The sequence below is a fragment of the Saccostrea echinata genome, unplaced genomic scaffold, assembly GCF_033153115.1.
Source record: "Saccostrea echinata isolate AGI-Se365-2 ecotype Australia unplaced genomic scaffold, CSIRO_AGI_Sech_v1 ptg000029l, whole genome shotgun sequence".
Classification (NCBI taxonomy): Eukaryota; Metazoa; Mollusca; class Bivalvia; order Ostreida; family Ostreidae; genus Saccostrea; species Saccostrea echinata.
The window spans coordinates 41,322,529-41,334,841 of record NW_026889778.1 but is presented as its reverse complement, the minus strand read 5'-3'; the positions used below and the strand labels follow the sequence as shown (position 1 = coordinate 41,334,841).

General features: G+C 33.3%; 1 pseudogene; it reads left to right on the top strand.

The window, feature by feature from the left end:
- Positions 1-76: 76 nt before the first annotated feature.
- On the top strand, positions 77-9,825 carry LOC133195335 (uncharacterized; annotated as a pseudogene).
- The last annotated feature ends 2,488 nt before the right edge of the window (positions 9,826-12,313 follow it).

Below are 12,313 nucleotides of genomic sequence, written 5' to 3'. Positions count from 1 at the left end.
TGAAAGGGGTAATAATGCTACCACCTCTGCAAGCAACAGCTTAACAGCTAGCCCTCCTGGGTTGGATGGTCACACAATGAATAAGTCAGGGGATGCAGGTATATCAGGTTTGGTATCAAGTGTTGTAACCGAACACAGTTCACAGATTGTGGGTACTGAATTCCCACCTGTAGAAAATGCAGGTAAGAAATCGGGATTTGTGAGCTCTCAGTGCCAATAGAGACAAGGGTTTCCGATAAAATCAAATCTAAAATTTGGTCAAAACAAGATGTTGATATGGCTTTGTTGTTAAAAAAAAAAGAAGTAAGTATTCTATCAAAGTGGAAGAACAAGATCCGACAGGTAAGGTGGTATTAAATCCACGATATGCAGTCCACAGATGATGATGAATTTAGGGATGGCTCCTATATCCCTGCATGACTGGGTAACTGCATAGGTAATCGACAATATATTGCATTAAAATCAGCACAGGACTTACACAAGGTTATCAGCAGGAAGTTAGAGAAGGAGATACATTTGGGTAGAATTATGGGTCCTTTCAAAGAAAAGCCAATGCCCGTTTTACATTGTTCCCCTTTAGGTCTAGTTAGCAAGAAAACAGAGGGTGAGTACCGTATGATACATCATTTGTCATATCCAGAAAGTAAGTCTGTCAATGATGGCATACCTGAAGAGGAGTCATTTGTTCAATACTCTTCTGTAGAGGATGCTATTCAAAACATTAAACAGTGTGGGAAAGGATCATATTGTTGAAAAACAGATATTTCTAATGCATTTTGAATTATCAATATACATGCATCGCAGTCCAAATACTTTGGTTTCACAGGGCAAGGTCAATGGTATTTTGATACATGTCTTCAGATGGGTTGCAGTTCTTCTTCTTGTATATTTGAAAGGTTTAGTACAGCACTTCAGTGGATAGCTCAAGAAATATTAGGTATTAAATTTATGACTCATGTATTAGATGATTTTCTAATTGTTGACAAATCTGCTACAGGATGCCACAAAAACCTGAGGCATTCTTAACAGTTTGTGCTGACATAGGTATACCTATGGCTAAGGATAAAACATTCGGTCCTGACAAGGTAATGACTTTTCTGGGTTCTGAATTAGACACTGAGGTGATGGAGGCAAGACTACCTATTGATAAAGTTAAAAAATGTAGGGATACAATTGAGGAGCTTTTACCAACCAAAAAGATGACTTTGAAGGATATGCAATCAGTAATTGGTCTTCTTAATTTTGCTTGTAATGTTGTATTGCCAGGATGAGCATTTCTAAGGCGACTTATCAATACCACTATTAGCATAACAAGAGCATATTATCGCATTAGACTAAACAAAGAGGTAAAAGCAGATTTGCATACTTGGCTAGCCTTCTTGGAACAATTTAATGGTAGATCAGTTTTCTTACCAGATACTTGGGTAGATTCTAATGAATTGCTTCAGGATCTATTGGATATGGGGCAGTGTTAGGTGGGCACTGTTTCTATGGGACTTGGAATGATAATTGGTAAAAATCTAATATTACTCTCTTGGAATTTTATCCAATAGTGTTAGCTCTTAAGGTGTGGAGTCATATTTTGAAAAACAAGTGTATTTATTTCTACACCGACAAGTATGCCCTTGTGCATATCATTAACAAGCAATTGTCTAAGGATAAACGTATAATGTATCTCGTAGGAGAGTCAGTGCTCATTTGTTTGCAGTCTAACATTTTGTCTCAAGCTAGGCATCTTGGTACCGAAGAAAATATTCTATGTGACTGCAGCAGTTCCATCAACTGGCTCCTTAGCTGGACAAAGAACCAATGGTGATTCCTCAGTTGCCAGCATTACCTCCTTAGGACCAGTCTTGAGGAACCTATCGACCTCAACATTGGCACCAGCTTCCACTCAGGCATATAAACAAGCATGGTCTATTTATAGAAATTTTGTGAACAAATTTAATAGCAGTAATTATCTTCCATTGTGTCAGGATACTTTGGCTTTGTATATCTCTTATTTATTTGCTGAAGGTCAGGCAGCCTCCTCTGTTGTGTCATTTATTTTATCAATAGCATGTATACATAGAATTAATAACTTGCCTGATAATACGTCATGCTTCCTTGTTAAAAAACTATTAAGTTCTTGTCGCAAAACAAGACCTTCAATGGATATTCGTTTACCAATAACCATAGTAGTTCTACATAAAATTTGTGATGCATTAGAACATACAGTATCAAACATGTATAAAAAAGTATTATTTCAAGCAATGTTTTTAGTGGCTTTCCATGGCTTCCTCAGAATAGGAGATATAACATCAGTTTGCACTGCTAATCATGTCTTACAAATGTCACAAGTAAGGTTTTGATTCATTTTCAAAATTATAAACATTCAGGCGGTCAAGTTTTTACTCTTACAATCAATTCCTGCAGTTCTTTAAAATACTGTCCTATTGAGGAATTAGAACACTACTTGAAAATGAGAGGGAGGGGTGATGGGCCCCTTTTTTGCTACCCCCCAAACAGTGCAGTCACAAGGCAAGAATTTTCAAATGTATTAAAGCAAAGTCTCATGTTTTGTAATTTGGATGTCAAAAGTTTCAAAGGACATTCCTTTCGAATTGGGATAGCCTCTTACTGTGCATCAAGGGGGATGAGTGATAGATTAGATTCCTGGGTAGATGGAAATCGGATGCATTTAAATCTTATATTAGACATGTGACACCATGTTGATACAGTATATGTTTGAGCGGAAATGGAGCCTTGGGGCAGATCTTTTGTTACTCATTGAGGATCTTGATTTCAAAGTGATTTTCACGAATATTAACTTATGGGGGCATACGACCATCCCTCATCCAGAACAATAGTGCTTAAGTCATTTGTTAATACTTAGGCTAGTAGGTGACAAGACTGCATACATATAAACTTTGAAAAAAGACAGCGATGAAATTTATGGTGTGATGTATTGTTAATATGGGGGCATATGTCTATCCCTCACCTGGCACATTTTTGCTTAAGTCTATTATTGATACTTCAAGCTGATAGATAAAAAGTCTACACATGTGTGAACTTTGTAAAAGACAGCGAGGAATGTGATGCTTTGTGAATATTGAGGCATATGTTTATCCCTTATCAGGCACATCAGTCCCTGAGTCATTTGTTAATACTCAGAAGGGCATATGAAATGCATCCACTTATAACAGTAATCTTCTGACTTTGTTATTATGGAGCATATGTTTATCCCGCATAGAACACGGGAAAAATTAATTTTTTATTATACATTTAATTGAATTGTAATAGATTGATACATTTATCTTGTCCTGTATGTCTCATGAACAGACGGTGTTTTGTTGCATTATTGGACATATGTTTATTCCAATATTGCAATGTGCAGATTAGGTAAATGGTATGATTAATGTTTGATGTGTGTTGCCATTTTTCTTCATGGGTCTGAACTTTCCCTAGTGCGGTAAAGTCAGTGGCGTTTTCAGACCCATTTTCATGATTTTTCTGTTAAGTCTAAGTTGTAATTACTGGAAATTTGGATTATCTCCCTTTACAAAATTGGTTTATTTCTCATATTTATATTTTGTGTCTGCTAAAAATTATATGCCATTGTTAATAATACTTTTGAGAATTTCAAACAAATTATTAAACGTCACAAAGGTGGCAACACACGACAAACTGTTTTACAGACTTTTTATTCATTTAAGGAGTATAAGATATGGTGTTCTAGTGATGAGAGGATTATGGAAAGAAATAAGCAATTTAATGTGTAACTGGGCTATCAAAATACTTATTGCATTAATATATATATATATATATATATATATATATATATATATATATATACAGTCCCAGAAACGTTCTACTTTCCCACTTGAACGGTGAGCGAACGCTGAACGAACGGTGAACGAACGCTGAACGAACGCAGAGCGAACGGTGAGTGAACGATGTGTGAACGCTGAACGCAACTTGGTGAACGATGTGTGAACGCTGAACGGTGAGCGAACGCAGAACGCGAACGGAGCGCAAACGCGAACGCAAAGTGAACGGTGAACGAACGGTGAACGCAAGATGAACGATTTATTCGGAATTCCTCTGATCTTTTCCTTGCATTGAAACTATTTTATTGTATTATAATGTCAGGTGCCAAAAAAAAAAAATAAATAAGTAAACCAATAAATGAATGAATAAATAAGTAAATAAAATAAATTCTCCAAAATTGTCGTAAGAAAGACGATTCATGCACATTAAGTTTTTAATCACACGATTTTTAACGCAGTAAAACATTGCAATTGTTGCCAAACGCTGAAGTATAAAAGATATTTTTTTAAGTTGGAAAATAAAAATTTTTATTCTTATTTGATAACAAATCAGAGAAAACTGCTGACTTATAGAATGAATTAAAGCGATTGTAACATCCATTCATATATGTATCTCCGTGTCAAGGCGATTTCATGTAAAGTAATAAAAAAAATTAATTACAAAGGTCAGTGGACGTTTCGCATTTATACGCTCGTATTTTAAATGTTTAATACAATAATATATTATGTGTCATTTCTATTTTCCATGATGATTTATTGAGCAGACTTCTACATGTATCTGTAGATGGCCGTGATTATACTCAGACAAAATAATACAAAGATACATATTCATATCATTTGTTATAAATTCAATTTTCAGAACTTGATATTTAAGTAATATGCTGTTATAATTTTTATCAAACAGACAAATGAGAGAGAGAGAGAGAGAGAGAGAGAGAGAGAGAGAGAGAGATTCCGTTTTAGCCCCCCCTTCCTTTCAGGCTTCACTAAATGTTTGCACCTATATCAAACAATAACTCTGATATTTTTTTTCTAAATATATTAGACAGTGAAAGTAACTTTTTTTTTTATCAACAAATCATATCCATCTGTTTGACAGTATTACTCATTTTTATTTTCCTGCTTCAACTTCACACGAAGTCCACGTGCTTGTCCTGTCAATCAAAATCATTCGACACTGTGCAGGTGTGAAAGTTTCGTCACATCAAAGACGAAGTGCGAGTATTTCCAACAAGTTATAACATTTATTTTTATCATTTCTAGATTTGATACCAACATCTGAATAATTAGTGAATAAAATATATTGGGCATTAACACTTGAATTTGAAACATACTCTCTGCCAATTTCAAATACCACCGCCGACACGTGTACATTTTGAACTACTATTGTTTGTGACTTTTTAGATGCATGTTTGTTTTGAGACTGAAATTTTTGTTCTAAAAAAGACCTTAACTTTTTTTTTTAACAGGTTAATTAAAATTTTCTGGAAATACAGTACTGACTAAGTAACCGATTTAGGGGAAAAGGGGGGGGGGGGGTATTAGTTATATCGAATAGCAAAGAAAGATTTTTTCTCTATAACTATAGACTTTACATACATGTATTATAGTAGCGAATATTCTGTAGTGCATTACATTTTAAATAAATATTTCCTTTAAACACACTATCAATTTAATTTGCTCCAAAGATAATAAATTAACAGGATATCCGAAATACTATGTATAACTCTCAGAACTAGTTCTATCATATTTTCTGTAGTAATTGAATAAAAAAAAACGCGTTAGAAAAAAATATTTTCGTAATTTTGCTGCGTAATTATTTGACTTGGATAATTATATCTCCATGAAAGATTTGTCGTCTTTAACAAAGCATCAAAATGTCGCAGTGCTTGAAGTATTTGCACATTGGCCTTAGTTAAATTTAATATTTCAGCATCGTTCTACATACATGTAGGTACAGGATGTGCTTATAACAAGATTTTTTTCCAGAGTAATTTAATAAATAACCTAATAGCTAAGTTAGAATAATAAAAATATATATCTTAGATTTTCCCCGCATGAAATAATGATTCTTCAAACACGATATGTTAGTATTGAATTAAAAAATCTGTAGCTCCTTACCTACAAAAAGATAAGTCCTTTCACTTGGGAGTTCCGAATGGCAATGACAACTGAACGATAGGTGAACGCTGAACGCAAGGTGAACGCAAAGTGAACGGAACGAAGAGCGAACGCTGAACGCTTTGTGAACGGTGAACGCGAGCGCACGGTGAACGGTGAACGCAAAACTGTGAACGGAGAGCGAACGGTGAACGCACGGTGAACAAACGGTGAACGCACGCTGAACGAACGGTGAACGAACGGTGAGCGAACGGAAAAATGGGAAAGTAGAACGTTTCAGGGACTGTATATATATATATATATATATATATATATATATATATATATATATATATATAGCCTCCACAAGTCAAGTCACCTCATTACTTAACGCTATGTAACTCTTTACAAAACAATGCTTATCCCCTCTTAATGATTATTTCAAGAATAGAAACTTAAGATAATTTATAAAACTTTGTTAAATGCATTTTATTATTTTCATTTACCTCTTCTTTAATTACATTTAAATCAAATGAAAATTACGTTTGGACGCAAAACCTACACCTGAAACATAGGAGGTATAGTAATTGTAGCGCTTTTTCATTCGGCTGTTTCCAGGACAACAAAGGTACCTGAGAATTATGTGTAGTAAAAACAGACGCTGGATAATTTGCAGAACAAAATGATACCAAACAATATATTACAGATGCATATATTACCATGATAAAAGACTGCTAAAATAAGTATTTTTCAAACAATCTTTTCACCTTTTTCTAGAACAGGTTGCATATGTTTTATAATATTAAATCGATTTAGAATTTAATCCTCCTCAGATTAATATGCATGATTCCCTCATTAACCCCTGCGCTAATGAGTGCTTTCTAAAATAACCCCATACATATTTTGAATTCATTAAAGAAAATGACGTCTTTCATAATGCTGACGAAATCGCTAGCTCGCTGAAGCTTATGGTGTTTGTTTACAGTATTCAAGGATATGTTAGGGGGAACAACTCTTAAAAGCTTCAATATGGGGTACCCTATGGGAAATTTTTAAAATAATTCCTTGTAAAATTCGTTCTTTTAACTGATATTGTCGCCTTTTCAGTAATTTTGTATAAGCAAATACTATAACAGAGTGTCTTAACGGGAGTTAGTTTTTTGAAATAGGAATTTAGAAATTTAGAAAATATAATGATTAAATAATTTTTTTTTAGAAAAAGTTAAAAAGATATATAATTATTTCAATACAACAAAATAAATAATTTCATTCATAAATTCAACAAATAGCAATATGAAATTAAAAAAAAAAAATCAAATTATGGAAAACTACACTTTGTGCTCATGAACTAATTTAAAAAAACTGTGAGTTGATAAATAAAATTAAAACATTATAAATACACGGTTAAATGAAATATTAAATATGACACAGTTCAAATATAATGCCAAGAAAAATCAAGATACTCATGGAATAGAAACTTTTTCAAACATACATGTAAGTGCTGTATAAACCGAATTATATTAATATTTCTGGGTTCTTCACAAAAAAATATGTATATTGGCTCGCACTCAGTTGGAACCATAACCATATAATACATTCAAAATCATTGTACAGTTAAGGGGCCATTCTGTATTCATCATCTGGGTGAGACAAGTTATTTTTTTTAAAAGTCAGTGTTCACAGAATGAAAATTTATATGCCCCATCCTGATTTTGTGTAAAAAAAGAAATCGAATATAACATAACCCCAATTAATGTCAGTCATCGATAGGGGTAGAGTAGATTACTTTTACATGTAAAATTCATTCATTTAAAAACTGTTGGTATTTTTCTTTTGAAAGCTAAATTCTTGGACTTTTGAATGTAATTTTGGATTACAAGCATTCTGAAATTACAAAAGAAGTGACAGTCACTTTAATGAAGAATGTGAGCTGTATTTCATTTTAAAGTTGCAGGAATATGAAAACACTTTTAGCACTTAGGTACTAACCTTAAAAATCTAAGGTTATTTTTGATAAATAAAGAAAACAAGAAAATAAAATATATATAATAATAAAAAACAAATAACATTTTAATATATATATATATATATATATATATATATATATATATATATATATATATATATATATATATATATATATATATATATATATATATATATATATACCAAAAAACAAGAGCATTAAAAAAAAGATTGGGTAAGGGCACTTATGACTGGTCGGTTGAATTACGTCAAAAAAATCAATTTTTTATTTTTTTTTATTTTGTTGTTGTTGTTGTTGTTTTGTTTTTGTTTTTGTTTTTTTTGTTTTGTTTTGTTTTTGTTTTTTGTCTTTTTTGTATGCTGTACAGGTCTTGGTAACTATAAATGTTGTAAAAACTATTAATATGGGAGAACGTACCTTTTTAAGTACAAATGTAATAATTTTTTTTAGAAGTTAGAAAATCTGTCTTATCACTATCATTATTCAACATGCTGACCATAAGATGCCCTGCACTACCCCAAGGATTTTGAATTATGATGTCATTAGCTCTAAAGGAGCACATGCAGCATCCCAAACTGCCCAGTGGATTGTATCAGATTCTAATTATTGTGTTCTAACATCAATTAAAGTGGCTGTTGGCCGATTGTGATCAGAATATGAAAAACTCAGAACAAATCTAAATCTGAAGGTAGTAGAAAGTTTACAGAGTTCCTAGAAACAGGATTTGCTCCACCTGAAGTATCAAATACAGTGACTCCCAAAATGCCCAAAGCTACATATCTGATCATCTCTAACGGCGGTGCCTTGTCTACTGCCATGCGCATTGCTAACTCATAGAAAACCAGAATCTGATGAAGGAGAAAATATCATTGAAGTCTGACTTGACTGAAACAATATCTAACATGCAGACGCTCAATATAAAATCAGAAGATGTAACAAAGCAAAATAGACTGCTACATGAGAAAATGAAATCATCAAATCAAGCAGTCAAACGTACTAAACGGAGAGAGGACTACTGGAAAACTAAATGTACAAAACTGGAGACATCAGATGACACATCAAAAGAAGGCTACCAACAACTTCTAAATGAGCTACAAGCTGAAAGATCACCTCAGAATCACTGTCAATGATCTTCAACAAACACTTAGGGAAAAGGATGATGAGACTTCCTATCTCATGGAGCAGCTGCATGAGGGAGCTGACACCAAAGTGAGCAGTCTATAGCTATTTGACAAGAAAGAGAAAGCATTCACTCTAGAACTCCATTTGTGTGTGTACTCTTTTCTTGAACACAATGTCCCTTCAATAAAAATTGGTAAGTATCTTTTAGTATGTTTGCAGTTCTAATTTGCTTTGTTACTGTATGCATCGACATAAAGTAAATGTACATTTTACATATACGTTCATATTTTGATTTAGGACCAACCATAGAAGCTTGTTTGAAGTTAGCAGGAAAAGAACCCGACCGCCTTCCATCATTGCACACTGAGGAAACATCAAAGGTTGGCATCAAGTATGGCGGATTTTGTTCGTGATGAAGAAGGTAACTATTTTGCATTAGGACTTCGTGAAATGGCTACAAAATCAGCACAGAATACACTGTATACATTTAAGGAAATTTCACAGGATATATCTGACATCAAAAAAAAAAAAAAGAGAAACTTATAAGAATGCTGGAAACAATTTCTCTGTAATATACAAAATACGATGAGTGACCGTGCTGCAACAGAATTAAAGATTCATGAGGTATTGGAAAGTTACAGAGAAGAGTTGCTGTCACAATTACGGGTGGATTATAATACAATGGATTATGTTGAGAAAGATACAGTAAGCAGACTAAACAATTTCTTCTGTGGTGTTCATGGCTTAGTGCATACGGCGAATTCAGCTCAGAAAGGATTATGTGAAGCAGGGAAGGGGGAAAATTGATGGAAATCCACCAATATTTGATGATAATATCTCTAAAATTGACGAATCAGGTTGTTTTCGCCTAATTAGAAGTGTATGTAAGGCTTTTGCAAGAAGCGGTGATGAAAAGTGCGGGTGTTATGGGGCCTTCCGAACATACAGCCATTTCTTACTGAAAACAGGAAGATATCACTTCCTCTGCAACCTTTCAAAGTCCACAGGTTCAACAGTTTATTTCAAAATGCTGCATGCCTTTACTTTTTACATCCTCACATGACTGAATTTCTGGAAAAATCAGATATTGAAAACAAAAGACTTCCGACGTCTGTTCTCTCAGACCGTCACGTTTCTTTTTATGTTGCTGGGCTGAAAGCCTCGGTATTGCTTTCAAAGCTGATTACTAAACCCCTTTGAAATGTTCTCGAGAACAAAGACACATGGTCTATGTTCGATACAATGACCTTGCCAGCAAATACAATCTATCATTAAGTCATATGCTGACTGACGTTTTTTTTCATACTAATTGATAAATAAAACAAGAAAGAATGATATATATATATATATATATATATATATATATATATATATATATATATATATATATATATATATATATATAAACAAAATAAAAATGAATGTTAGGTTTAAATGAGCAAAGCATGCTCAAATTCGGATTCTTGCCTGTAACGCAGTATAAAAGATTGACATAAAGATTATTTATGTAGCAAAAGGGCCAATTAATTTAGGATGTGTATACTCTGGGGTCCTGATTTGATGCGATATTGTCAAATACATTCATAGTTGGCAAGATATTTCATGAAGTTGTTTTATACTTCACCAAGTTGAACAAGTGATCACAGAGAGCAAGAGTGACTAGGGGGACATGTTGTAGTTAGTGACAAGTGGCAAACAGCTATGTTGTATAGCTAAGTCTCTCTTTGTGTACTTAATTGTAGCACTAGGCAAGTTACAAATATTCAATACCTTACACACTAGGCAGGTGACCATTGTATTTGTATATTTTGCATTCATTATCATCCCTGTAAGACTTAGGAAAAACCAAGTACCGTCACAAGGAGATCACTCAGGTATCCTAAGTAACAATAAGCAAGGGTATTTTTACCAGATTTTTTAAATTCTCAGCAACATTGCTTCATCTTATCTTGCTTTTTATTTCTATGGATCCTTTACAGTGTTGTATTATACTCAGGTGACCGTTAAGATATATATATATATATATATATATATATATATATATATATATATAGAGAGAGAGAGAGAGAGAGAGAGAGAGAGAATAAAATATTTTGAATTAATTAATAAATAAGTAACGGATTATATATTTCCTTTAACGTGGTATTATTTATTTTCAGATACTCCCCAAAGAAATCAATTATAAATTTAAAGAAAATCGACATTATTTGGATGTGTGCATATTGAATGATAATTCAGCAGTCCAACAGACAAATGTGCTACTAAATTGTCGACTTTATACATCGATTCATGATTAACACAATTGTTTGTTGTTATTTAAAGATATAAAAAACCGATAGTTTTAACCTTTCTTGAGTTAATTTACACTCGGCTAAATTTTATTTTCGAGATGTTAAATACACTTGCTTTGAATTCAAAACTTCATTAATGGGAATCTACACATGACTGAAGCTTTTTACTACAAGTTTCCTTCGTGTTATCCGGTATTAGTTGTGTTTCAACCGTAAATGTGTAAAACGAAAATAAAAAGACTTAAGTGTTCAATTCAGGATCATACTGTAGTTCCAAATTTCCACTTTTTAAACATCCCAATCATTTACATGAACACTTCTCATTTACGTTAATTCAAGACTGACATGGGTTCCTAAGCCCTCGGTTACGGAGTTCACGGTTTCCGGCTAACCAGTGGTGGTCCTTAGATATATGGCCTCATCTATTCTTACTCCTTTGTCCTTTTTAAACCTTAAGGTTCCACATATTGATGTTTCCTACTATGTTCTTGGATAGGGGTAAACTGGAATCGGTAGGTCACTGAGTTATCTCATACAATTCCCTATATTCTCTATTTTTCATTTTGACACAGAAGTCCCCTTCATTGCACTCCAGTTTTTCTCTCATACAATTGATTACTCCTATCGTTTTCATTATTGCTCCTGGGGGAAGGGCTTACTTATTGTATAATAACCAAATTCATACTAGTATTTATACACAGCTACTGGACTGTTGCAACACAATCATTAGACGGGGTAGAGATTAAATATATATAACCTTCTGCTATGCTAATTTTTAACAATCAAAAATGTACAGTTATTCCGCTACACGTACATAAAACAATTTTTGAAATGGCAAGTTTCCTTATGAATATGAATGCACAGTCATGCATTGAAATTTTAGCATTAGGGCGACATGTGCCACAATTTTGTGTTCCAATTATTGATGTTGGTAAATCCAGAAATCCGGAAACCACCTCAGAACAACCAATGATTTGGTTTTCAACACCCATTACAAGATATAC